The sequence below is a fragment of the Zonotrichia leucophrys genome, chromosome Z, assembly GCF_028769735.1.
Source record: "Zonotrichia leucophrys gambelii isolate GWCS_2022_RI chromosome Z, RI_Zleu_2.0, whole genome shotgun sequence".
NCBI lineage: Eukaryota > Metazoa > Chordata > Aves > Passeriformes > Passerellidae > Zonotrichia > Zonotrichia leucophrys.
Window position 1 is genome coordinate 75850276 of NC_088200.1, and position 25037 is coordinate 75875312.

A 25037-nucleotide genomic window follows, 5' to 3' on the forward strand; every position below is an offset into this window, starting at 1 on the left:
GAGGGGGCAGGGGTTTTCCTATGTATTTATTTCCTATTTTTAAATGTATTTTTATATAAATTAATATATAATTTATAGTTACACCTATATACCTATGTTTTTATATATGTTTCATATATATGTGTTATATATTTATCATATACACACACATGTAATTGCCTTGTACACTAAAACTCTCCCACTCACTTTTTAATATATATACATTTGTCTATACACATAGATATTTATATATGAATGTACATATGTGTGTGCACACATACATAAAATATATAGAATATAGTGTATAGAGAGAATACACAGTAGGTAATTATGCATACACAGAAACACTTCATATATAAATTGTATTTTATGTATTAGGTACACATTCTAAAATAAACAATGACATAATCCTATGCTATATAATGTAAAATATATAATGAAATATTTTATACAATATATATTTTATAATATATATTATTATATACTATTATATATTATTACATAATATTATGGGGACAATCTTATATTAGGGCCTAAGCCCTCAGAATTTCCAAGTTCATTTAAATCACTTGGAAATATTTTACAGCTCTCCAGGCCTTCATAGACTTGGAAAGCAGGGAGAGTGAGGGGGATTTTGGGAAGGAATTCTTCCCTGTGAGTAGTAAAGCCCCAGCAGAGAATGTCCAGAGAAGCTGGGTCTGTCCCATTCCTGGAAGTGTCCACGGCCAGCTTGGACAGAGCTTGGAGGAGCCTGGGATGGTAGAAGTGGATGATCCGTAAGGCTCCTTCCAGCCCAACCATCCTGGGAGTTCCTAAATTGGCAAAGCCCTCATCCAACAGGTAAATAAAGAGGATTGTCACGTCAGGGAAGATGTTCAAAAAGAAAAGCAGCATTCAACTATTTTGTCAGGAGAAGACAGGAAGGACTGTGCTGCAGAGAATGGAGAAGAGCCCCAGCAGCGAGGCAAGAACAACACTGCAGCGATGATTACAACAACTGGTGCCCATGACCAGAGGTTGGAACAAGATGATCTTCATGTTCCTTTCAAACCATTTTATTACAAATCTAGTGAAAATTTGTTTCCATAACTAAGACATTTCTCAAATTAAGCCAAGTACAATATTTCTCATTGTTGGAACCCAGGACATTCCTTTGGCTGCCCTGGAGGATTTGAGACCCTGTCAGGAACATATTTTACCTGCTGTGATGTACCACTTGGTTAGACCAAAGGAGATACTGTGTGTGGTGGTTTGACCAGGAAGAAGTGGGAATTCTGGGAAGCTGTGGTCAAACCAATGAAGGTTTTGGGTTTGAGACTGACACCTGGTGTAGCCAGTGGGGTTTGGACACACCTCCGAGAATACACAGGGGTTAAAAAACAGGGCACTGCCCTTGGATCTCTCTCTTGGGACGTCGCTGTGAAGAGGTCAGATCTCTTCCCCCGTCCAGCCTTGCTGCTGGGCGGGGGAGGGTCAGCCATGCGGTAGGCCCGGGGCCTGGACGGAGATGGGGGTGAGAAAGTTCTCAAGGATGGAAGGGTGGAGGAGCCCCAAGAGACATCGGGCAGCCAGTCCCCCCCCCCCCCCCCCAGGAGGGAGAGAGAGAGAGAACCGGCGACACCGAATGTGATAGCAGCCGGCCCAGGAGGAGAAGGGGGGAGGAAGAGTGCCCGGCCGGAGCGGCAGCGTGTGGGCAGCGTGTGTGGGAGTGCCACTCCGGGACAGATAGAGACTGAAAACTTTTAACCCTTTCTTTCATGATTGGGGCCTTGCAAAAATGCTAATCCTCCTCGAAGCTGAATAAGAAGGGAGATAAGAGATGAGATGAGACAAGGACCTGGCCCGAAGAACGTGGAGATGATTGGATGGGGAGAGATGATTTGGAGTGGCCTTTTGGCTGGACTTTTCTTGTGGCCATGGACTCAGTTGTTCCTGTGACACAGACTGCATTTAGGGGGAGGCAGTGCCTCAAAACCAGGAGGGTTCATTCATGAGGACCCCCCGGCCCCAGGGGGTTGGAAAAATATGGGGGCGACAGATGTCCCAAAGCAGAGACTGTGCCTTTTTGGAGTGAGACAAGGCATCCTTGAAAGACAACCCTAAAAGCAGCTCTGGTCCATGCCGTCAGTGGTGAGAGCACTAGGCATGGAAGGAAGATGTCACAAGCGGCAAAAGGACTTTTTCCGGGCGGTGCCGAAGTGACAAGGAAGCACACGAGGTTTCAGTGTGTTTCCAGGAGAAGCCTATGGAACAAGAAGGACTCCTTTCCTCTTCATGAACTGCAGTTTGAGTATACTAAAGTGTGGGGCCAAGGCTGGGCAGTTGATGATTTGGGAGAATGTATCGGATTGGGAAAGTCAGGTAGTGGGGAGGAGGAAAATGGTTTTTGTAAGGTTTTCAATTTTTTTTTCTTTTCCTTATAGTCTTTCCCTATTTTCCTGTGGTTTAAGTAATAAAGTGTTCTTTATGTTTAAGTTGGAGCCTGTTTTGCTTATTCCTGGTCACATCTCACAGCAGACACCAGGGTGAAGGCATTTTCATGGGGGGCACTGGCTCTGTGCCAGGCTCAAACCATGACACTGTGGCAAACTCCTGGGGTTCTTCTAGGCACAGTTTCCAAAGCTTTTGCACATGCCTGCAGTCTTTATTCATGCTGAATTACATAAGCTCCCTTTTTTTCCTTCTTTCTCTATTCATGCACTCAGAAGAATGTTAAAAAATTAAGTTTCTGTAAACACAGTGTTATCTTAATAAGTTCAAATATTATTAGACTTCAAATAACATGCATGCACCTAATCAGTGGTATGACAGTAAGAATCTGTTTAAACTTTGCATTTTTCTTTTCTTTACAGACTGATCCCCTAATTCCGGTCTTCCTGAGTAGTGATGTTCCTCCAGCACCTTTTGCTATTTCCACCGACACTGCTGTGGGTATATATAGGCACATCTATAACAGCATCCAAAAAGACAGGGATGCAGCTGTTGAACTGGTGAAGAGAGAGGTATGGTGTTGTAATCTTCGCTGCAGTGTTTATACAATTACAATATGCATACAGTCCCAGCTCTCAGGCTGCCACAGCTCTCGGCTGTCCTATCTTCTACCACTTGTTGTTGTTACATTTCTAGTGTCCCAGCTTTCTGGCTGATACTCCAATGTCCCAGCTCTCTGGCTGCCACAGCTCTTGGCTGTACGGGGGATTCCATACCTTCTTTTGATGTTTGGCTGTGTGTTCTTCCTCACACGGGGCACCAAGTGCCAGGCCAACCTCAAGAGTTGTTTTTTTCACTCAAGTCAGAAAAAAGACAAATTTTTTACAAAATATCAAGATGCAGCAGGAAGAGACAGCAGTTGGAATAGTGGGCTCCCATATAAGGGAAGTGGTTCAGCTGAGGTGAAATGAGATGTGCCAGGTCAGAGAGGTCACTTTGAACATGGACAGAGAGGATTTTATCCTGCAAACTCTTCACCTTCACTTCCCCTCTCTCCTTGCTGAAGGTGCTGCAGGAAAACGTGGCAAGCTCGTGGCATCATTTCAGTGTGGGAACTGAGGAATTCAGCACACTCTCAGCTTCCACACGAGCTGACTGGAGCTGTGCAGAGTTTTCCAGCAGCAGCTTCTCCTCTGGGGTGACCTCCCTGCAAGACCCCTCACTCAGCAGCTCTGCTCTCCCCTGGGAATACCTTGGTGGTTGGTGTGATCAATACAGGCTGGAAGAAGCTCTCTTCTGCTTTCACCTCCATGGGGTCTTCCAGCTTCAAGGACCCCTCCAAGTCCCTTTTGTGCTCCTCACATGTTGTGGTTTCCTGAGGGACAGCAGAGGGTGAAACTCTTGCAGAGCATCCATCCCTTCCCTTCCCACCACAGCCCCCTGCTCTCCAGTTGGTAAGTTTTCCACAGTACAGGATGCTGCAGCTGAGACTAGGCCTCCATAAAATAAGCAACAATTAGAGCACTATGGGATGTCCCTGCTCCACATCTCTGAGATCCAAGAGCAAAATTCGCACTTGGAACAGCTAAAACATCAGCTTCTCATGGACCTTCCTGCTGCTACAACCCCCTCCCCCACAACATCCCTTCCATTCTTAAAAAGAAATCTGGGAATGAGTCAGGGTTTTGTGTCATCTGAAGCCATAGACAAAACCTAAATTTACTTAGTCCAAAAGGAAAAATGGAACTTTTTATCCTCAGATTTGTGGATGAGAAGTGGGAACACAATAATCTTTGCTGTGAATCTCGTAAATTCTGTCCTGAAAGGCAGAGTCTGGTCCTGCAGTGGAAAATTTTCCTCAGTTACCAGAGAGGCACTAATTAGTGACATTCACAGAGTTTCAGCAAAGTGCACCTGCTCTGCCTGGACAAACTGGGGAATTATCCCTATCTCCAGCTTTGCTCCTGCCCAAATGCAGGCCCTGCAGCCCCTGTGCCCGCCAGAGGCAGCAGCACTCACCAGGCCCTGCTCCCTGTTCCTGCACATGGCTGTGGAGCAGCTGCAGCCGCCGGTGCACCCCAACTTCTGCCTCCTGCAGCCACAGTGCCTGTTCCCACAGCGGCCCTTGCAGGAGCACTGTGAGGGAGAGAAGGGGAATCCAATGGCCAGGATGCTCCTGGAAGGCTCCAGGTCCTGCCAGCTGTGGCATCTCAAGGACAGGGACACCCCCAAGCTGCCACTTGTTGCATTTCGTTGCCATTTCACTGCATTTTGCTACATCCCAGAATAACTGTCCTCCTAATATCCAGAACAAAATCCTTCCACCTACAGATCCATCTTCAAGATCTACAGGATAAGTACCTTCAGCTACTCAGTGCCTGACTGGAGGTTATGCCAAAGGATCCCAGTTTCTGTGCCACACTTCCACAAAAAGAGGGAGTCCCCATCCCAAAAGCCTCAGGAATTTTTTGAGCCACAGGCTAAAGCTCCAGACTGACACATACAGATGGAAGCTGAGGCTCTGTCAGGACTGCAAGCTGCAGGTTCCCAAAGGAAACAGGGATCCACAACAGGCCATCCTTTTTTTTGTTTGCTTTTCCCCCTAAAATTGGCTGCTGTTGGGGCTGTTCCTAAAGCAGTGGCCAGCTCAGACACAGGCAGCAGGACAGAACATGGGAGAAGGTGACTTGGACAGGGCAAACCTGTCCAGGAAAGTCTTGCTGACTGCAGACAACCTTTGCTGTGTCTGTGGGAATGTCCCAAATATCCCCAGGCACCCAAAAACCCATTCCTGCCACTTTGAGAACAGTGGAGACACCACACCTCACAGCTCCATCCCACCCCCTGCACACAGAGAGTGGTTCCCTAGTAGACATTGGATCAAGGGCAGCTGGATCTTACCCCCATGAGGTTTCTCCTGGTTCCTCTGCCTGCTTTTTCAGGAAGCCAGTCAGAACCCTCCAGCTCCCCCAGGTCAGAGAGCAGCTCCTCCACATCCACCTGAGGGCTGGGTGCTTGGGGCTTGGCCGTCATCTGCCGGTGGCGCTTGGGCTGCAACACGGGAGCACCAGGGGTTAGGCCACCAAAATCAGCTCTATTTCATTAATAACATTAATAATTGTTATATTTTAATAGGGTTTTACTAGGGTTTTCAGAGTCCCTCACGGCCAAGAAGGTTGTGGGGTGAGGGAGGAAAAAAACAATCTAATTATCAGGATTGAAAATTCAATTTAAACTACTGATGACAAATTCTTGAAAGTCTGAGTTGTTGACACATCACATGACAAAGAACAAGTGTCACACCCCTGTCCAAAGAGTTTTAAATAATTTCTTCTTCACAGCACTAAGATTTGGCTACATGCAAAGCAACAAAGTTGGCTGTGAAACACATGCTTTGCTCTATAATTTAAAGACTGGGAATGCTACAGAAAAACAATCTGGATTTTGAAGGAGGATATAGAGTCAGAACTACAATGAGGAAGCAGGGTTGGAGGTTTGTTTGCCTTTCTTTTTTAACCAAAAAACTAATGTAAAGTATTTGAGTCTTCTGGAAAGGACTGAAAGGGCCACTTCAATCAAGTGCCTGGTAAAAGCAGCTTAGGAGAAAGAAAACCACGTTATCAATAGCCAAGATGAACTCTGGCAAGAATTCAGGTGCAACACAAACTGTGCAGCCTCTTACTTTGGGTGGAACATAATTAGGAGACTCTGGAGACTCAGGTGGCCTTTGCTGGATGTGCTGGAGCTTCTGGCCTCTGGCAACTTGGAGGAGCAGCAGTTGCTGTCAAAAGTGACAAGAATTAGCTCTGCAAAATCATCAAACTCAGTTGCCATGAGGCTCTTGTGTCGCTGAATGACACGAGAGAGCACAAGCACACCACCACTCAAGGTGAAGGGAAAAAAGGGAAGTTTTATTCTCTGACTCCAATATTTATAGCTTTACAAAAGTGACAGTGGATTGGAAGGTGACATTGACACCTCTGCAATGTCACTGGTCAAACCAACAGTCCATCAACTCTCTCCTCCTCCATAAAGGAATGTAAAACAATGAGTTATTTACAGAAAGTGTGTGAGAAAATTCACTCCAGGAATGTCAACATCAGAAGGCTTAGAAAATCTTAAAAAAACAGGGTGACATCTCACCCTTTTCCGTTTAAAAAAGAAAAAGGAAAAGAAATGAACAATGTGAAAAGGAAAATATGAACAACATTCAATGTCCACTTGCAGAGGAGTCATCGGAGTGATCACTCTCAACGTCTGCACCCGAATCATCACTCAATGATTCCCCCGCTTGATGCCTTTCAGGTTGGTCACGGTTTCCATCTTGCCCGTCAGCTGGATTCTGTCTCTGCGGTCACAGGTCAGGGCGAACACATTTTGAAGGTACCCAGCGTACCCCAGTATCTGTGGATACACAAGCATACCCGCACCCGGAAGCAATAAGGTCATAGGGACCTTCCCACTGTTTGGTGACTAAATTCCACACCCGAACTTTCGCTCGAGGCTGATGTGCCTCGTCTGCAGCCTGTAATGAGAGATGGTGATTCAAAATGACAGGGTTATTTGAGTTCTGCGGCACAGTGAGATGATTGATTGTGCACAAAGCTTTTGCCAACCGACTGTGCGGGGTTTCACCCTGCATTCCCCGTTTTTGTTTTTGAATAACCTGCTTCAAAGTACCATGAGCACGTTCTACAATAGCTTGACCAGTCGGAGAATGAGGGATACCAAACTTGTGTGAGACACCCCACAACTGCAGGAACTGCCGCACCTTTTGCGATGCGTAAGCAGGACCATTGTCGGTTTTCACAGCAGAAGGTATGCCCAGAACAGCAAAGGCCTGCCTCCAGTGGGCAAGGACATCACGGGCCTTCTCCCCAGTGTGAGCCGAAGCCCACATCGCAGAGGAGAACGTGTCCACAGTGACATGCACATACTTGAGCTGGCCAAACTCGGCAATCTGGGTGACATCAGTCTGCCAAAGCTCCAAGGCCCTAAGGCCTCTGGGGTGTACCCCTGCCGGCAGAGGCGGAGCAAGCGCATGGCAGTCATCACATGACTCAACAATGTCACGAGCCTCAGTTGGCGTCAGCTGAAACTGCTTCTGCAGGGTATGTGCGTTCTGGTGGAAAAACCCATGCGATGCCTTGGCCTGTGCGAGTGTATCAGGCTGAGGCGCTACCCACGCTGGGTTAGCCAACTTGTCAGCCCTCGCGTTACCTTCTACAATAAAACCTGGCAAATCGGTGTGACTCCTCACATGCAGAACATAAAATGGATGAACTCGGGCCTGAATGGCACACCACAAGGTCTTCAGTAAATGAAACAAGGCAGGATTACTGACCTCCCTCAAAACCGAATGACCCAACCGCTGTGCGATGTCAGCCACATAGGCGGAATCCGTGACCAAGTTGAAAGGTTCCTGGGAAAATTTCTCAAATGCCATGACAGCAGCCCTCAGTTCAACCAATTGGGCTGACCCATCCTCATGGCCTTCCAGAACCTGCCACTCAGATCCATCCCTCCAGGTGACAATGGCCTTTCCCGTTCTCCCTGAACCGTCAGTAAAGACGGTGGGTCCTTGCACGGGTTCCTGACTATTCTTGGGCCGCAAAGAAATTTGTGTGGATTTCGCCATATGCAACAGCCTATGGCTGGGCAGATGATAAGTGATCTGCCCTGAAAAATTTTCCAGAGCACTCTGCAGGGACACACTGTTTGCAAAGCTCCAGTCAAAATCCTCCCGTTGCACCGGGAGTATGATCTCTGCAGGATCCGCACCCATCAATTGCAAACACCGTTGTCGGCATTTGATTATCAAGCGAGCAATTAGCTCAAACAATGCAGTTGCCGTCTTCTGCGGCTGATGAGGCAGAAAAACCCATTCCAGAACGTGCAAGGAATCAGACCATTTGTCACTCCATTGACCAATGATACCTGTGGGATGCAAATCTGGAGTGGTGATGAACACAGTGACATACACGGAGGGATCAATGTGATAAACCTGACAAGCCGAAACAGCTTGCTGAACCACCTCCAACGCCTTACGCGCCTCAGGGATCAGTGTGCGAGGCGACTTTAGATCAGAGTCTCCTTTCAACAAATCATACAGAGGAGACAGCTGTGCATTGGTTAATCCCAAATACGGACGTAACCAAGTGATGACACCTATCAATTTCTGAGCATCATTCAGTGTCTTCACAGAATGCACAAATTGCACCTCCTGGTGACAGATTGTCCGTTCCAGAATCTTGACCCCCAAGTACTTCCAAGGTGGTTTTTGTTGGACCTTTTCTGGAGCCACCTGCAGTCCATGAGCATGCAAAGCATCGAGCAACCGAGGCTGAATCCTCAGCAGCTCATTCTGGGTGGACGCGGCCACCAAAATGTCATCCATATAATGATACAGACGCGCATCAGGAAACTGCTTGCGAACTCCAGACAAGGCACAGGCCACATACCATTGGCATATGGCAGGAGAATTACGCATACCCTGAGGCAATGTCCTCCATTGATATCTCCGTGCGGGCTCAGCCTCGTTAATCGCGGGCACCGAGAAGGCAAACTTCGGTCTATCATCGGGATGCAAAGGAATCGAAAATCAGATCCACAATGAGGACTGGCCAGCCTGCAGGAAGCATGGTAGGCGATGGCATGCCTGCCTGCAATGGTCCCCTGCTTTCCATCACGGCATTGACCTTCCGGAGGTCTTGCAACAACCTCCATTTCCCAGATATCTTTCTGCTACAGAAGACAGGAGTGTTCCAAGGACTGTTAGAAGGCTCCAGATGACCCTGGTCCAACTGCTCCTGCACCAAATCATGAAGGGTGACTAATTTATCATCAGTGAGGGACCACTGCTTCTCCCAAACGGGTTTGTCCACCAGCCACCGTATAGGAGGCGTAGGACACTCTGCGCCCTTCACTGCAGTGGCCCCTATTAAAAATCCGTCCCGATACGCACCCCCCAGGCAGACAGAACATCCCTCCCCCAGAGGTTGGCAGGAGTGGAAGTAACATGAGGCCTAACCCAGGCCATCTGTCCCTCCGGGTTCGTGACCAGCACGGGCTGCTGGGCCACGTAACATTGCACCGTCCCTCCCAGGCCGGCGACAGATGTCCCCACTGGATCCAGGGGCCACTCCGAGGGCCAGGCGGCAAGGGAGAGAACAGTGACGTCAGCACCGCTGTTGAGAAGCCCGCGGAGGTGGATTTCCGACGGTGTCGCACCAGGAACGGACAGGGTACACAGCATCTCGGGACGGTCCTTGGTCAGGACAGCAGTCCAGTGAACCTGAGGCAGCCCGGTGGATCCAAAACCACCAGCTCCACGTGACCGGTCAGCTGTCCGGTGAACAGAAGACTTAAAAGGCACAAGTGGAGCAAGCCGTGTCCCTTTTGGGATTGTGACAGGGGGAGTGGGTGTGGAGACCATGGCACAAATCTGTCCTGTAAAATCTGCATCAATGAGCCCCAGGTGCACAATGAGGCCCTGAAGGGTGGCACTGGACCTCCCCATAAGGAGAGCACTCATGCCCCCACCCAAGGGACCAAAGGCATCTAGGGGAACCTTGCGTATCTCAGACGAATCTAAGACAACTGTTGCTGCGCTGCAGACGTCCACACCTGCTGATCCGTGGGTGCTGGCTGCAAGCTGGCAAAGGAGACCTCCATCGGCACCTGGGTCTGGAGAGAAGCTTGTGTCTGAGCGCGCCCCTCCTGCTGCGCGCTCCACTTCACGTTTCCCGAGTCCAGTAAAGCCTGGCCATTAGCATGAACAGTTGCCTTACAAACGTTAGACATGTGATTCGGCCTACCACACCGACCGCACAAGAACATGGGGAATTTGACCTTCTGCACCTTCTTCCCCCGCTTCCTGCTGGCCTGCGCATCCCCCTGCTGTGGCCGCCCGCCCTGCGGTGCTGCCCAGACCGGCTGCACAGCGGCAGCCACAGCAGCCAACTTCCGACGTGAGGGAATGATGTTTGCACAGGCTTCTGCCATCTCCCAGATACTAGGATCACCAGGCATGGCCGCTATAACCTTATTACAAGCTGCATTACAATTGCACTTAACAAGATTTGCAATCGTAACTTCCCTCGCCACAGGATCAGGCACCTGCCTCTCCGCGGACGCAATCAACCTTCCCAGAAATACCATAAAAGGCTCATCATCCCCCTGGACAACGGTTGAAAACGGCTGCTTCGGAGCAGCCATTTCCAGGGTCTGCACAATCGCCCCTATGCCCAGCGATTTGCATTGCTGAAGCACAAGGGGATCGTATCCAACCTGTCCCTGAACATCCTCATAACGGTCCGTCCCCATCAGCATTTCAGCAACAACCCTACACCTGGGGTCCTCTGGCGCCAGCGCAGCATTCCGGCTCACCGCTTGGGCCGCCATACGAGCCCACTTGGTCTCAAAAACACCAAACTGCACAGGGTCAAAAAGAGAATGTGCCACACAACGGACATCGTGAGGTGTCAGCGGGTCCCTATCAAGTCTCCGAAGAATGTGCATAACCTCAGCAGACCCCAAACCATGCTGAGCAACTGCTTCACGGAGTTCCTTCTCCAGCTTATATGCAAGGGGCTCATAGGTGTTATGAGTAACGCCCCTGAGCACAGGGAAAGCCTGGGGACCCCCTGGCACAGCCACCGCACCTGCTGTGTCCCGAGCCTTGGGCCCCCCAGAGACAAGAGGGAGTGATTGACTGGAAGCCGGGGCAACACCACTCGTCCCTGTGCCCCCTGCAGCACCGGCAGAGCCAAAGGAATTCGCCCCCCGACCCTGCAGATGCCGGGAGGAGACAAGGTCATTTATCTCGTCGGTCTTGGTTTTCGCCTCTGGCCAGAAACGTTCAGGGTACCTCGGACGCACGGTCACCTGGCACGCAGGAAGCGTCCAAAGACCTGACGAGAAAGCGCCATGGCCCCGGGCACCCACCGGCCTCCCGCCGGCCGCGTCAGCAGTTGCACTAAAGGTAAACACCCCAGTCCCCTGCTGCGCTGCAGCCCCGGCAGGGGTCGCCTCGGCGGCCGCAGCTGCCGGCACAGCCCGCAGATCTGGCACTGTGCCGGACGAGGCCGGCGCGGTCACGGACGAAGCCGGTGCGAGGCCCCCATCCCCCGATGCGGGGGCGGAGTGGGATGCCGAGGGAGGCACGGCCTGCGGAGCCGCGTCACTGCGGGGCGGCACAAGGGAGCCGGGTACGCCCCCTATGAGAGCCCGCCCCAAGCCGCAAGGTCCCGCAGCGGGCACCGCCCCCACCGAGCGGAGAGGGACGGGCCTCCCGCCCACCGGAGCGGGGCCGGGCGGAGCACCGACCGACGCCCCGCCCCCGACTGCCTCCACCGGCTGCGCATGCCCAGCAGGCTGCACAGACCCGGAGGAAGGCGAATTCGCTCCCCCCGCTGAGGAACCCGACTCGGGGGCGGGAGAGCCCACCCCCACCGCGCTCAGGGGGAACGTGGTGGACACGCCGCAGTTCGGACAACAAGTCGTCACCGCAGCAGCCTCAAGTCGGGGCGGAGGCTGACTCTTAAAGGCCGGGAAGGCACACAGAGAGGGCAACCCGTTCCCCGCCCCTCCACCCACACAGGGCGAGGCGGGGCGAAGACGGCCCACCGAATGCAGAGAGCCTCCCGGACCCGGGACCCGCTGGCTGTGAGCCCAGTCCACCCCGGGCGAACCATGGCCACTCCCCAGCACACCGTCGTGGGGCGGGGAGGGGGACCCCACATCACACAGGAGCTCAATCTCCTCCTCATCCACATCCGAGATAGAAGGGCTTCCCTGGGAACTCCGAGGGGTACAAGAACCAGACCCCCGCCAAAGCTCCTCACATTTCTTCCACTGCACCAGCAGCGGTCCCACGTCCACACTGCAATCATCAAAGAGGGCCTCCATGAGGTGGACCCCCAGGAGAGACCACTCCTGCTTATCGAACGCCTTCGCAGGGTCCGAAAAAAAACCTCGCTCTCGGGCCCACAGAACCAATCTCTCCAAATCATCCCAGGAAACAGATACCTGTTTACACTCCAGGACCCCCCTCCAGAGATCCAAAATGAGGGAATCATCCTGGAAAACCACAGAGGTTTCCATTGCCCCAAGAAGAGCAGGCAAAGCACCAAAAAGAGGGGGAGAAAATCTCACCAATCTCGCAATCTGCTGTCCGTGTCTCAGCCTTGGCTGCAATACACTTCGGCGGTCACCAGATGTCGCTGAATGACACGAGAGAGCACAAGCACACCACCACTCAAGGTGAAGGGAAAAAAGGGAAGTTTTATTCTCTGACTCCAATATTTATAGCTTTACAAAAGTGACAGTGGATTGGAAGGTGACATTGACACCTCTGCAATGTCACTGGTCAAACCAACAGTCCATCAACTCTCTCCTCCTCCATAAAGGAATGTAAAACAATGAGTTATTTACAGAAAGTGTGTGAGAAAATTCACTCCAGGAATGTCAACATCAGAAGGCTTAGAAAATCTTAAAAAACAGGGTGACAGCTCTTGTGTCTGTACAAGGCTTCTACCTGTTTCAGAGTGCCATTTCCGCGGAGGAGTTCCTGGTGCTTCTCACAGATCTCCCTCATTTTTTCCAGCTCTTCCTCCTGTTTGCAGGACAAGAGGAAATTTGTTTCATTAGAGATAAATAAGAGAAAACCCCCCAGGGTTATTCCAGCCTGCACAGCAACCACTCCATGCAGGCTTCTACAAAGGGAATACATAATTCTTTCTCCTAATTCCAGGAATCCCAAAGGACCCCAGCCTCCCCCAGCCTCTGCACCTGGAACCGCAGTCGCTCCTGCAGTTGTTTCTCTTGTTCGTTCAGGGACTCTTCCAATCTCTTCTCCGCTGCTTCTTTCTGCTGGAATTGTCTGAGCAGGTACAGAACCTAAAAGCAAGTTGGAATAAACAGGGGTGAATTCCTGAAAGGAGCACTTGGCAGGGAAATTTCCTGCCACTTCCAGCACAATTCCACCCTGATCTATTTGAAAAGTGATGTTCTGCTCAGGTGTAACCTCCTCATTTAGAGCAGGAGGAAAGTTACTGAATAAACCAATATGCACAGGATAAATACAGAGATTTCTTTGGCTTTGAATGAACCATCTACAAAAATCTAACAAAATTTGAGCTGATATTCAGCACCAGCTTCATTTCAGCACATCCCCCTTTGCCTGAGCAGACCTGGAGACCAGACTCAAAGATTTCCATGAGCTGTGATTCATCTTATGCTGGTGTTGCTGTTCCTGCACCAAAATCTGATTTTAGAACTCTGTCTCCATCTCTGCTTTGTGGTTTCTCTCTTCCATCAGCATTCTCTGCACATGAGAGAAGCTGGCCAGGCTCTGCTGCAGGCCATTCTGCAGTTTGCTCAGCCGCACTTTGGAGGAGACCAGCTGAAAAACAAGAGCAAGGCATGGCTTGGGACAGGGATTCCCTGCTGGGACAGGTGCTGCAGTGTGGAGGAGAAGCATCCCCGTAACTTCCAGCCACCCCAGGAACTGGACCAGCCCTCAGCACCAAGGAAACCAGGAGAGATTCAAAGGCAGACACTTTGGAAGTGTAAACCCGGGAGCTGAGGGTCTTGTTCACAGTTCTGAATTCACCTCCCTTCCTGCACCACTTGGAGTATTTTCCTTTCTCCCTTCTCCTTTGATTTCCAAGCACCAGGGAGCAACAGATAATTCTGTCCTTCAGTTACTCTTTCTCTGATCCCACAATACTCCAATTTTTCTTTTTCCCATCTCAACATCAATTCCACTGCTTCTCTGCTTGCTCAGGAAGTATTTTAGATACTTTTTCTTCTCTTCCACTTTTCTTCTTTCCACTTTTCACTTGCCTTTCCCTTTCCTATACAAGCATTTAGCTGCCATCTCCAGACCCTCATCTATTCCACTCCCCTCTTCCCTGCTTTTCAGATTTCACTCCCCAGTATAGATGACTTTAATAAACCTTATCCACTACGAGAAGGCTCTACTCAAATTCCTTTGGTCACTTCCTGTTATTTGTGGCTAAGCAGACTTACAGCCTTTGTTTTCAGGGAAAAAAAAAAGGAAAATGCAGGGTTTACCTCTCTCAGGAGATACTTCAGGGCACATTTGGCCTCCAGGGTGGTGGCAATGCTGTCCCAGCACTGCTTGGCCCAATCTCCATTGTCTGCATCCAGGAGGTTCTGCTGCAGATCTGCTATCTGGGCACTCCTGGGGAAGAATCCATGGATTTGGGTTGACAACAGAGGAGAAAAACATGGCTGGTTTCTGGGCTAGTGTTACTGTTCCGAGAATATTAGGTAAAATAGCATAAACTGAGATTTTTGCTGCTCAGTAGAGCACCTGGAGCCTGCATTGCTTCCCTGCTCAGTTCTGTCTCCACTCCACATTCCCAAATAAAAGTGGAGGTTTTTCCCTCAGAGGTGCTCACTAACAGCTCAAAACACCCAATCTAAATGCCTGAGTATTTTCCCCACATTTTGGAAAAATTCCAGCCAGGAAAACCCACTGAAAAGGGTTTGGGGGTTTCACCCCCTGAAAAGCCATTTTCAACTTGTTTGGTCAGTTTGCCAATAGATACTTGGCCAATACCAAAAACCATCCTCATCCTCCATCTTTTACAGTTTGCTATAAATCCCTCTGATGGATGGGTTGTTGCGACCAAATTTCTTCCTGAAGCATCCTTTGAACCCCAAGAATAGGAAATTCTTGGTTCTGTAAAAATAGATTTTTGTATCAATTTTGGCATTATTGGGCTTGAACAAAACAAAGACAAAACTTCAGATTTGTCTTTGTATATATACCCTGTATATAAAGATGCAGATTCTTGGTGTAATTATACCTCAGCTCTGTTTTCAGTTACAATTTTCCATGGGGAATGTTTTTTATCTGTGGAGACGGAGCTTGGCCACCCATTCCACCAAACACCAAAGGTGCTCCATGTAGCATTGGAAGGCTTTCCATGCTGACAGCCAGTGTAAATATGATTAAAGACCACAGATGCAGAGGAAAAAGATTTGTCCATCAGTATGACTCAGATTGTAAAGATGATTTTGAATCTTGGAGCTTTGGAAAAAGATTTTCAGCATCTGTATTTTCACTCCAATCTGCTTTTGCAGTGGCTCTAAAAGAATTAGATGGGTTAGGGTGCTGGTAAAGTAAGCATACCAAAGCTATTTCTCTTGTACTGAGTGAAAAGGCTTTCCCTCATCATTGCAGTGTCAGTCTGTGTGGATGAGCACTGCGGCAGTACCTTACCTGAGCTCCATCTCTGTTTGCAGGCTCTCAGTCTGCTTGGAGACAGAGAGACCCATGTCCAGAGCGTGCAGGTCAGCCTGCAGGTCAGCCAGGCAGTACATGCGCCTCTGGAAGCACAGCACACAGGGATGCAGGGCAGCAACAGGGGAGGAAATCACACTTTTACAGATATTCCAGCCAGGAAAGCCTCCAGGCATCTCCCCACAGCTTCTGTTCCGTTGTTCTTCCCCAAAAGCCTGTGCTAAGTGGAGTTAGCTACTCACATCCCTCAGAATCCTTGAGGTTGGAAAAGCTTTCCCAGAGCGTTGAGTCCAACCATTCACCCAACACTGATGGGTCACCCATGTCCCCAGGTGCCACATCCAGATGGTTTTTGGACATTTGCAGGGATGGTGATTCCACCACTTCCCTTTGGGAGCCTGTCCCAAAGCCTGACTGCCTTTTCAGGGAAAAAAATTCCCAAATCCCATTAAGTAATAAGTTCCTTCAGCACCTCCTGTCCCTGACATTGAGAGGATAAAAATATTAACCCTTTCTGCCAGAAAGGATGGGATCCATCCCCACCTTCTGAGGGAACATGTTGGTCAAGTAGGAGAGAGAAGACTGAATCCAGTATTGCTGAACAGCCAGAGGAGTGGGATGGGAAAAGGGGAATTTCCACCTTACCCGCAGGTTTGGACGGGGGTTTTCTCCAGCATCTTTCTTCTCTTCCAGCTGGTTTGCCAGGATTTTCCTGTCCTCCAGCAGGTCTGCCAGGTGTCTTCGAGCTTCCTCAGTGCTGACAAGAACCTCAACTACACTTGCAAGCCAGCTCTGGAAAAATAACCCCCAAAACCCAGTGGTTGAGCTCAACTTCAGGACTGAATCCTTCTGAATAATCCCACTGGAATTCCCTGGTCCTCCTGCTGTGCTCCAGCCACCAAGGCCAGCAGCACCCACCCCAAATCCCAGTTTGCCCAGTGTAGGGATGCAAAACCACTGTTACCCACTTCGACTTGTGCAGCAATTCCTTCCGTGCCCTGATTTTGGCTCTGTTTCCATTTATCTGCCACCTCCTTCTGCCTCTGCAGGGCATTCTTCAAACGTTCGTTGGCAGCTGCTGCCTGGAAAAGATTCCACAAGGAGCTGAACAGGGACTGCAAATCATCTGCTACAGCTGGAAACACCAGGGATTCCCAGCCCAGGGCAACCACTGGGACAGCGACAGCACAAGGTTAATAAATCTCAAGTTATTCTGGTTTAACTCAAGGATTCCTGCCTTTATTTCCTTTGCTGCCATTCCACCTTTAAAAGGAAAGCTCCTTCTATGCCTGAAGGTAGAAGAAAACTCCCAAAATGAGAGGTTGAAGATTAATTTCTTTTACAAAGCCATCCTGAAAGGATTCTGAACTGCAACCTTGTAGATCCACCACCCAAACTCATCCTCCACTTCCTACCTTGGGCATCTGCATTGCCACAGGAGCCTGGCCCCCAAAGCCACCTGGCCCCTTAAGGAGCAAATTTAACTGGGATCCCTCAAAAGCAGAAATGGGGATTTGTCTACGGAGAGAATTTATTTTCTCCCAGCCTCTAAACTTCCTTTCACAGGTTTCTGTGTATCCTGTTCCTTCCTCCAGCCCCACTTGGCTGACTTTAGGGATGGGTTGGGATTTCCAGGAGATGTTGGCTCCTCACCTCCTCTGTTTTGTGCCAGGGGTCATTCGTCTGCTTCTGGAAACCCCTGCCCAGCTTGAGGAGCTCACATCGTCTCTTACGGTTCTGCAAGGAGAAACAGCGGCAAGAGTCACATTTTTCATGACAAAGGAAAGGTCGTAGCCCCAAAGTTCCAGCCTGAGCACCCCAAGGCAGTGAGGGGCAGAAATTGCTGTGGCACTCCAGGTGTTTGCTGGCCATTGCACTCAGCAGCTGAATTTTACTGAGCTGCAGAGCCAACATTCCTTTGGAAGTTTAAAAACCTCCCATGCTGAGGCCAAACCCCATAACTGTAAATCCTTAAAATATTGACTAATTTTGCTTTCTGCTTTAGAGCAGAGTCACAGCTGTGGCAAGAGCTTGAAGATCTCCAGACACAAACAAGTCCAAGTGGCTAAAATGGCAGCCACATGAGTAAAGTTTCTTTTCAAAGCATTCCCAGCTCTTCTAAGACACTTCCCAGTTAAAGATACCTTTCAGCAGCTGTTTGGAGGGAGGAATCATGTGAGGGGCTTGTTTGCTCACCTTTTCCTTGTCCTTCTGCTGCTTCCACTACCTGAATTTCTCAGTGTATTCTTTCATCTCACGCATCAGCTGCACCCTTTGCTGCTTCATTTCCTGAAAGACACCAGTGGCTGGAAGAATTATCCAGGATTTACATCCTAAAGAGCTTCAACCTCCATTTCCCCCTGTGCCTGCCAGGTGTAGGGAGTGGAAGATGGGAAATCTTGCTGTGCTCCCACACTCAGGACACTCTCAAAGTGCTAAAATACAGGGATTTTTTTTTTTGCATAAGAGGAAGACCAACACAGGCACAATTTAGGGAAATCAAAGAGGAATTGAATTATTTGACTGAGGCAATAAATTAGAAATGCCAGAAGATACTTTGGACTAATTTTCCTACCAAATCTCACCAGTCACATGCCTATTGTGGTCATGTAACCATAAGAATCTTGCCAAAAACCGCTATTTTCAGTCTGAATAAACAGAAATTGGAGTCCTGAATGGGACACCTGTCAGGGATTTCTGGGATTCCTGCCTGGGAGCTCCTTTGCCCACACTGGCTCAAGTCAGAGGTGCCTGTTGGTTACCCTAATCTCCTGGTTCAGTTTGGACAATGTGTGCTCTGTGGATTCCTTCAGCTTCAAGAGCCTGGATTGCTCATTCAGCTTCTTCTTGAGCTCAGTAATTTGTGCTTCCAGCTCCTGGAGCCTTTTCTGGCATTGCTTGCTCAGCCTGGAGAGGAACAGCAACAAATCCAAATGTCACCTCTGCCACCTCTGCTGCTGCTGAAAGCCCACAGGAGGCTTCTCTGTAGCTCCTGGCCCATTAAAGGAACGCTTTTACATCAAAAAAGAGTTTTTACAGATCATGGAAATGAAAGACATTGAATTTTCAGACACACTGACAACACCCAAGGCTGCAGGCAGAGCCCTCTTACTTGGCCTGGCTGATGTCCTTCTTTGTTATTTGCAGAGCAAGAACCAGCTCCTCCTTTTCCTCCTGCAAGTTGCTGACCTCCAATTCTAGATCCCTAATATTGGTCTAGAAAGGACGAGAAGAATAAATCTCCAAATAAAAACCTTGGAAAGACACCATGAGACAAAGCTTTAAGACTGAGAAACCTTGAAAAAAGTCCATTGCTAAACCAAGTCCCCAAGTACCACATCTGGTAAAACAGATGGCAGAAGCAGCAAACAAAAGTTTGGTGGGTTTTCTAATCAGCTTAAAACACTAAAGCAACTATCAAAGTTCAGCAATGGTTTTGGAGAAACTTCCTGAGCACACAATAACAGGTGGTGTTTGGTTTTGATTTTGATTTTTTTAAAATAAACTTCAGCCTTGCTATGCATGAAGATATTTACTTTGAAAATTCCATTCCTATTGCCTGGCCTTACTATAGTAAATTTTGTACAAACTGACAGATCTGTGGGGCATCTTCACTGAACGTCCACATTCCTGCAGAAAAGTCTGCTCTGCTGGCACCCCTCCTTTCCCACACACTACAATGGAAAACAGAACGGTGTTCTTGCACCAAGGTCATGCTTGAAGCACAGCAGAGGTTCAAAACATGCACAAACAAACTCCCCTCCCTTCAGCCTGGCTCTGACAAAGGCTAGACCAGCACGTTTACCTGAACACACCCAAGCAAGGCAGACAGAGGACAGCTACAGCCTGGAAGCCACACTGTATTTTAGCACAACACAATCTACAAATTAAATTCAGTTTATCCAGCAGAACCATCTGCTGGGACACAGCTCAGGCATTACAGCTGCACTGCATCTTTCTGTCCTTGTCAGCAACAAAAATCCTTCAGAAAAGCAGTGGGAATTTAAGGGGAGGAGATAGCAGGAGATATCCTCAGCTGTGACTTCAAAGGAGTTTTAGATACAAAGCAAAGTACCCACAACCCGTGGCATTTCAGAACTGGCAGTGAAGGATGGTTTCCACAAACACAGATAATGAATGTATCATCTATAAGGAGATTCTCCCACTGGAAGCATGCCAACAGAAGATACTTGTCACTGCTAGGAAGAAACTGAAACCTGTCTGTTGAAGTTCAGGGTATATTTTGGTTTAATTATAAACTGAGCACAGATTTATGCAGGGGAGATTTAATTAAGTTGGGTAAAATTAAAAGAAAAACTGGGGGTGGAGTGCCAGACTTCTGCTTCACTTAGCTCAGCTGCAAGCTCTGTGTCAGACAGCGTTGGGTAGGTAAACAAGTGCATGGCCAGGCTGCATTCCAGTTCTGAGTGCTCTATTTAGACTAATGAGGTTACTAATTAGAACACAGAATGATTCTACATCCACTGGCAGCACTGCATGAAATTACTTTAGCAGACCTCAGACTTCATCTGCTGTTTCATTCCTTCTCTTGTGCTACCACAGCTTGTTCAAGCACACAGAATCTGGGTGAGGGAATAAATCTGCCCAAAATTTAAGTGCCATAGGCAGTTAACTGGTTATGCTATGTCTAGTCTAATATCTTCAACCAAGAAATACAAAAATCTTTTAAGGACTGCCGAATTGCAAAATCCTATGGATGTGTCCCTAAATCTACTGCAGGCCCTGTCCATCACAGGCAAATGCTTAATGGCTCTTAATACTCCTAAAATACTTCAGATGAGTTAAAGTATTTCTCAACAGCCCATTACTCTCACCTAGCAGTTCCATCTTCTCCAGCAGGACCCCTTTCCATGGCAGAATGGTGCTGGGACTTCAGCTGCTCCATCCCACTAAGTTACAATGCCTTAAAACTGAGGGGCTGGACAAAACCAGAATTGTAAACTGCCTTCAAGAGTCTGATTTTAATCTCTGAAGACTCCTCTTTTCCACTTTTGGCAAGGACTGAAAATCCAAAATCACTGCCCAAACCAAGTAAACACCCTAGAACAAACAAGAAAGGACTACTGAACCTACATATTCCTTTTATAATCAAACTGACAACACAACTGCAAAAGCAGACTAACAACAATGTTTGAAGTTCAAGTCTTTAATTCTTCTACATAAAGGCAAATTGCCAAAAATGTAACACATTCCCTTATTTACAATCATCATAAATCACAAGGAAACATGCACACTGGAACAACAAGGTTCTAAACATTACCTCTTAGAAAAGTGCTGTACAGATGTGTCCCTTGTATACACACATGCTCTGTGGTGTGTGACTGATACACCCTTGTGTTGGGAAAAATGCCTGAGCATGCCTGGAAATTACATTTTGGGAGTGAGAGTAGTTTCTGAGGAAGCAGCTTACTTCCAAATCAGCAGCACAATGGGCTCTTGGCCCTGGGTACTGCCAGCCCCACAGCAAGGGAAAGCAAACCCAAACTCCTGCAGAGAAACAACCCCCAGCTCTAGCAGCCATGCGTGTCCCAGTACATGCTACACAAGGACTGTGGAACTCTTGTAACTGGCACGTGGCTTTAGTCCAAACCACTGTAGCCACAGCTCTCACTTCAAACTTCTGCACACAGTGTGAGCAGAATAGAAAAAGGAGAGTCTATCCCAACACCATCACAACCCTTAGCCTGGACAAGAGCAGCTCCACACCTGCAAATACTGCCATTTATCCCCAGTAGTTGTGTGAACAACAGGCACTGAATGCATCCTCTCCTACTTTTTAACTGTAGACTGGCTCTTTGGGTCAAGCTGCAACACGCATAAAAGCAAAATCCAGGTATTTCAGCTGTGCTGCTGTTCTAACAGTCACTCAGCCCCTGCAAGAAATGGATCTGATTTTGATAAACCATCTACCTTTCCTTTCTCTTCTCTCACCTGATTTAGGCAAATGCCACCTTAATACATCTCAGAGAACAATAAATAGGCCAAAAGTTTTGAACAGCTTGTCTTTAGTGGCTGGAGAAGGCTGAAATGATCTACATTCTTTTGAAGCAGCTCTTCAGGCTGGAGGTCCAGGGCTGGTCCAGGGGAGCAGAGGAGGTTCCTTGGTTGGAGGGGTTGGATTTCAGTCTGACTTGACACTGGACCAATTCTCTGGTGAAGCATCAGCACACTGTGAGGAACAAGACCTCCAGAGGGAATGGCAGGATCCATCACCTGAAGCAGCCTTTGAAATCTAATGCACATTATATTATGTGTCACCTGCCAGTGCAGGCACAGCAGGAATGTCCTCACAAAAGCTTTAAGGAACATCCATTGTCATTGTAGAACAGGTTTCATGAAATTTGGAGTTTTACACTTGAGGCACAGCTTGCAGAAAACAATCTATCCTTGTAAAGGTCTGGAGAAACCTAAACAAAAAAGCAGGTAACAGCATTTTATAAACATGCTATATCCAGGCATTGAAAACAAAATATTCTCTTCTTTTCCTCATTTAAGCTGTAGTGTTACAGTGGCAGTAAATGGAAGAGAGCATATGGTTGAGCTTATAGCACAGTATAAAGGAGAAACCCATACTGTCCATACTAAATAAAGTGTTAGAACTAGTATGAACATTTTGAGAACATGAATTACTGAAAAAATACAGTACTAGATTCTCTACGAAGTACAGAGAGAAAAGGAAGCAGTTGAGCCTATTCTTCCCAACCCCCTGCATCATTTTTGTCTAAATGTCATTATTAATTTATAAAACAAACTTTTATCTCAATTCTAATAAACAAATTTCTGCCATAGCTTAAGTGTCCTATGGACTAAGGTTTCTTCCCTAGAAATCAACCAGATATATTCACATATATATTCACATTTATTCCTGTTTAAGACAGAAATTTTCTTTTAGCAAAGGGAAGGTAGTGTGGAATTCTACCATGTAAACACCACTATCTGATTTTCAAGCAAGATTAAACTTCCACAGATAAAGTTCCTGACACTTGAGAGTTAGAGCTCATCACAACTTAACCCCAAGGGTAAAGGCAATGCTGCTCTAAATACTGATCTTTCCATCCCAGAACACTCATGTGTTGCTGTACAGAGAAGGCTTTCACTTTATACATTCTACACTAACAGAGCCTTTTTTTCAATTAGAACAAGTGATTACCAACCCACTGTATATATAAACTCCTTAATACAGCCTAATTTACAACAAAGACCACTGCAAAAATGCTAAGTATCAACTATGTGGAAACCAGACAGGCTCTTAACAGTGACCCAGAGATGCTTCTTTTACCTGAATAATTTCACCTTATGTTGATTGCACTTATGCTGACGGCAAATGTCTTCCTCTTTCAGTGCAGATCTTACACGACAGCAGCAGTTTGCCAAGACTTGATCTGCTGATCTCAGACTACATCCCTATTCTTCAAGTCTTTCTGTCACAGGAGAAATTCCTTCTTCAATACTTCTATATACAAAGAGAGACTAAATATTTTCAAATATTGAATTAGCACTTTAAAAAAGTGAAAGTATGTTAAATCTTATTAATGTTCAAAGAGTTTAAATTAAAAACCAATAGTCAAAAGAAAAATGTCAGCAGCATAATTGTTTAAAAGCTCTAGCTGCCTTTTCCTCACATTGCTATAATCCAAAATCTGAGGGTAAAACTAATTTTGGCCATATTCTTAATGAGTTTTGTCAGGCAAAATTTTCAAACATCACTGATTAACAGATATTTATATCCTAGTCCATGTTTCAGAGCCTGCATCAAATGTAGATCAAACACAATCTAATTACACAAAAGACTTATTGCTAATAAAATCTGTTTAACCCAGATTACCACCCACCTTATTAATGCACCACAGGAAGCGACAGTGCAAGAGAAATTTTTCACTAAAATCTACTGCTGCAAATGCCAAGTTGTTACTTCATCACAAAAATATTAAGAGACAGAAAAGGTGCTCTTGAAATGCTTAAAAACATTGATCCTTTTTTATTTGAGAGATAAAAACAGATTTTCTGGCTGACAGGTAACATTTGCAAATAACCAAGTCTGAAACATTAGGTCTTTTAATTAAGGTGCTGTATTAAGTGCAAGATGATGGGATAAAACACTAATAAAATAAAATAAACTGATCTGCCTGAACTGAACAGTTGCATTCTGCAGAATGAAACGGAAACATTCTGCAACTGAAACAGAACAGATCAAGTAAGCAGTCAGCACAAACTCACCTTGCTATTTAGATTTTTTTCCTCAGTATTGTATCTTCAGCATTTGCACTTTCCCATTCTCTGTCAGGGTATTCTGACTGATGTCCATCCAATAAACTGCTACAAAGTTTAAGCCTACAAATAAAAACAAAACAAAGCAAAGACTAAGTGGCATTATTATGGTAACTTCTGAACACTAAAAACAGCTACAATCCCTTTACATTAATACAGACTATAACATGAAAACATAAAGACAGAATTTTACCACACAACATATAAACATTGATCAACATATCCCTAAGACAAATAGTAAAAAATAGCTACACAAAAATTAAAAATCATACGTTTATAATAAATGCTTGGATTGAATTACAGCAAGAAAGCAACTAAGCTACTAAAATAATAGGCAAAAATACCCCTGAAACCCCAGGGGTGATGAGCTGCCTTTGATACCTCTCCAGCCTGAAGTTTGCATCTCTGCAAGTCTTCCTGTCAGGCAGAAAGAAGCTGGGTTTCTTGTGTTTAGGATTGTTCCATACTGAAGAACAACTGGCTGAAATCACGTCACTGCATAAAAATGAACAATTATCATTGCTGTCACTACAAAACAACTTAATCTCTAGGGAGACAGAGAGGAAACTTCCAGCTCTCAGGCTGAGGAAGTGAGAGGCAAACTTCCAGTTCTTTCCACAAGACAGAGTTTGAAAGGGGCTCATCACCTGGGATGGCAGATGCAGCAAAAATCAAAAGATGGAGACTCAGACTGGAAAAAGCCAAGTAAACTCAAAGAACAGAAATAACAACCAAACATACCACGTGCTGGAGGAAAGGTAAAAAAGAAGGAAAAAAAAAAAGTAGTGACCAGTGAAGGAAAAGATGAAAAAATAAAGGAAAGGACAGCATTACAGCAAAAGCAACAAATAGAAATAACAACATAATCACTGGGGTATTTACCTTGTTATTTCCATACTTTGTTGCACTGTCATTACTTCATCTTTTCCACCAAAAGCTTCCCACTCTGAGCACTTGGAAAAAGCATCCTGATGTCCTGAGGCAGTAAGGCTGGAAAGAAAATGAAAATGTCTGAATCCATGCACTGTGGTAACACAGTTCCTCTTAATTTTTCAGAAGGGGC

General features: G+C 47.0%; 1 long non-coding RNA gene and 1 pseudogene across 1 annotated transcript; both read right to left on the bottom strand.

Annotated features, from left to right (window-relative positions):
- Positions 1 to 495: 495 nt before the first annotated feature.
- LOC135460142 (chromosome-associated kinesin KIF4-like) lies at positions 496 to 19400 on the bottom strand (annotated as a pseudogene).
- A 1470-nt stretch (positions 19401 to 20870) lies between these two features.
- LOC135459751 (uncharacterized) lies at positions 20871 to 24471 on the bottom strand. The gene is made up of 4 exons (XR_010443093.1): positions 24356 to 24471; positions 23924 to 24037; positions 22986 to 23176; positions 20871 to 22113 (listed from the first exon to the last, which is right to left on the bottom strand). It is a non-coding gene; the product is annotated as an uncharacterized LOC135459751 (long non-coding RNA).
- Between the last annotated feature and the right edge of the window lie 566 nt (positions 24472 to 25037).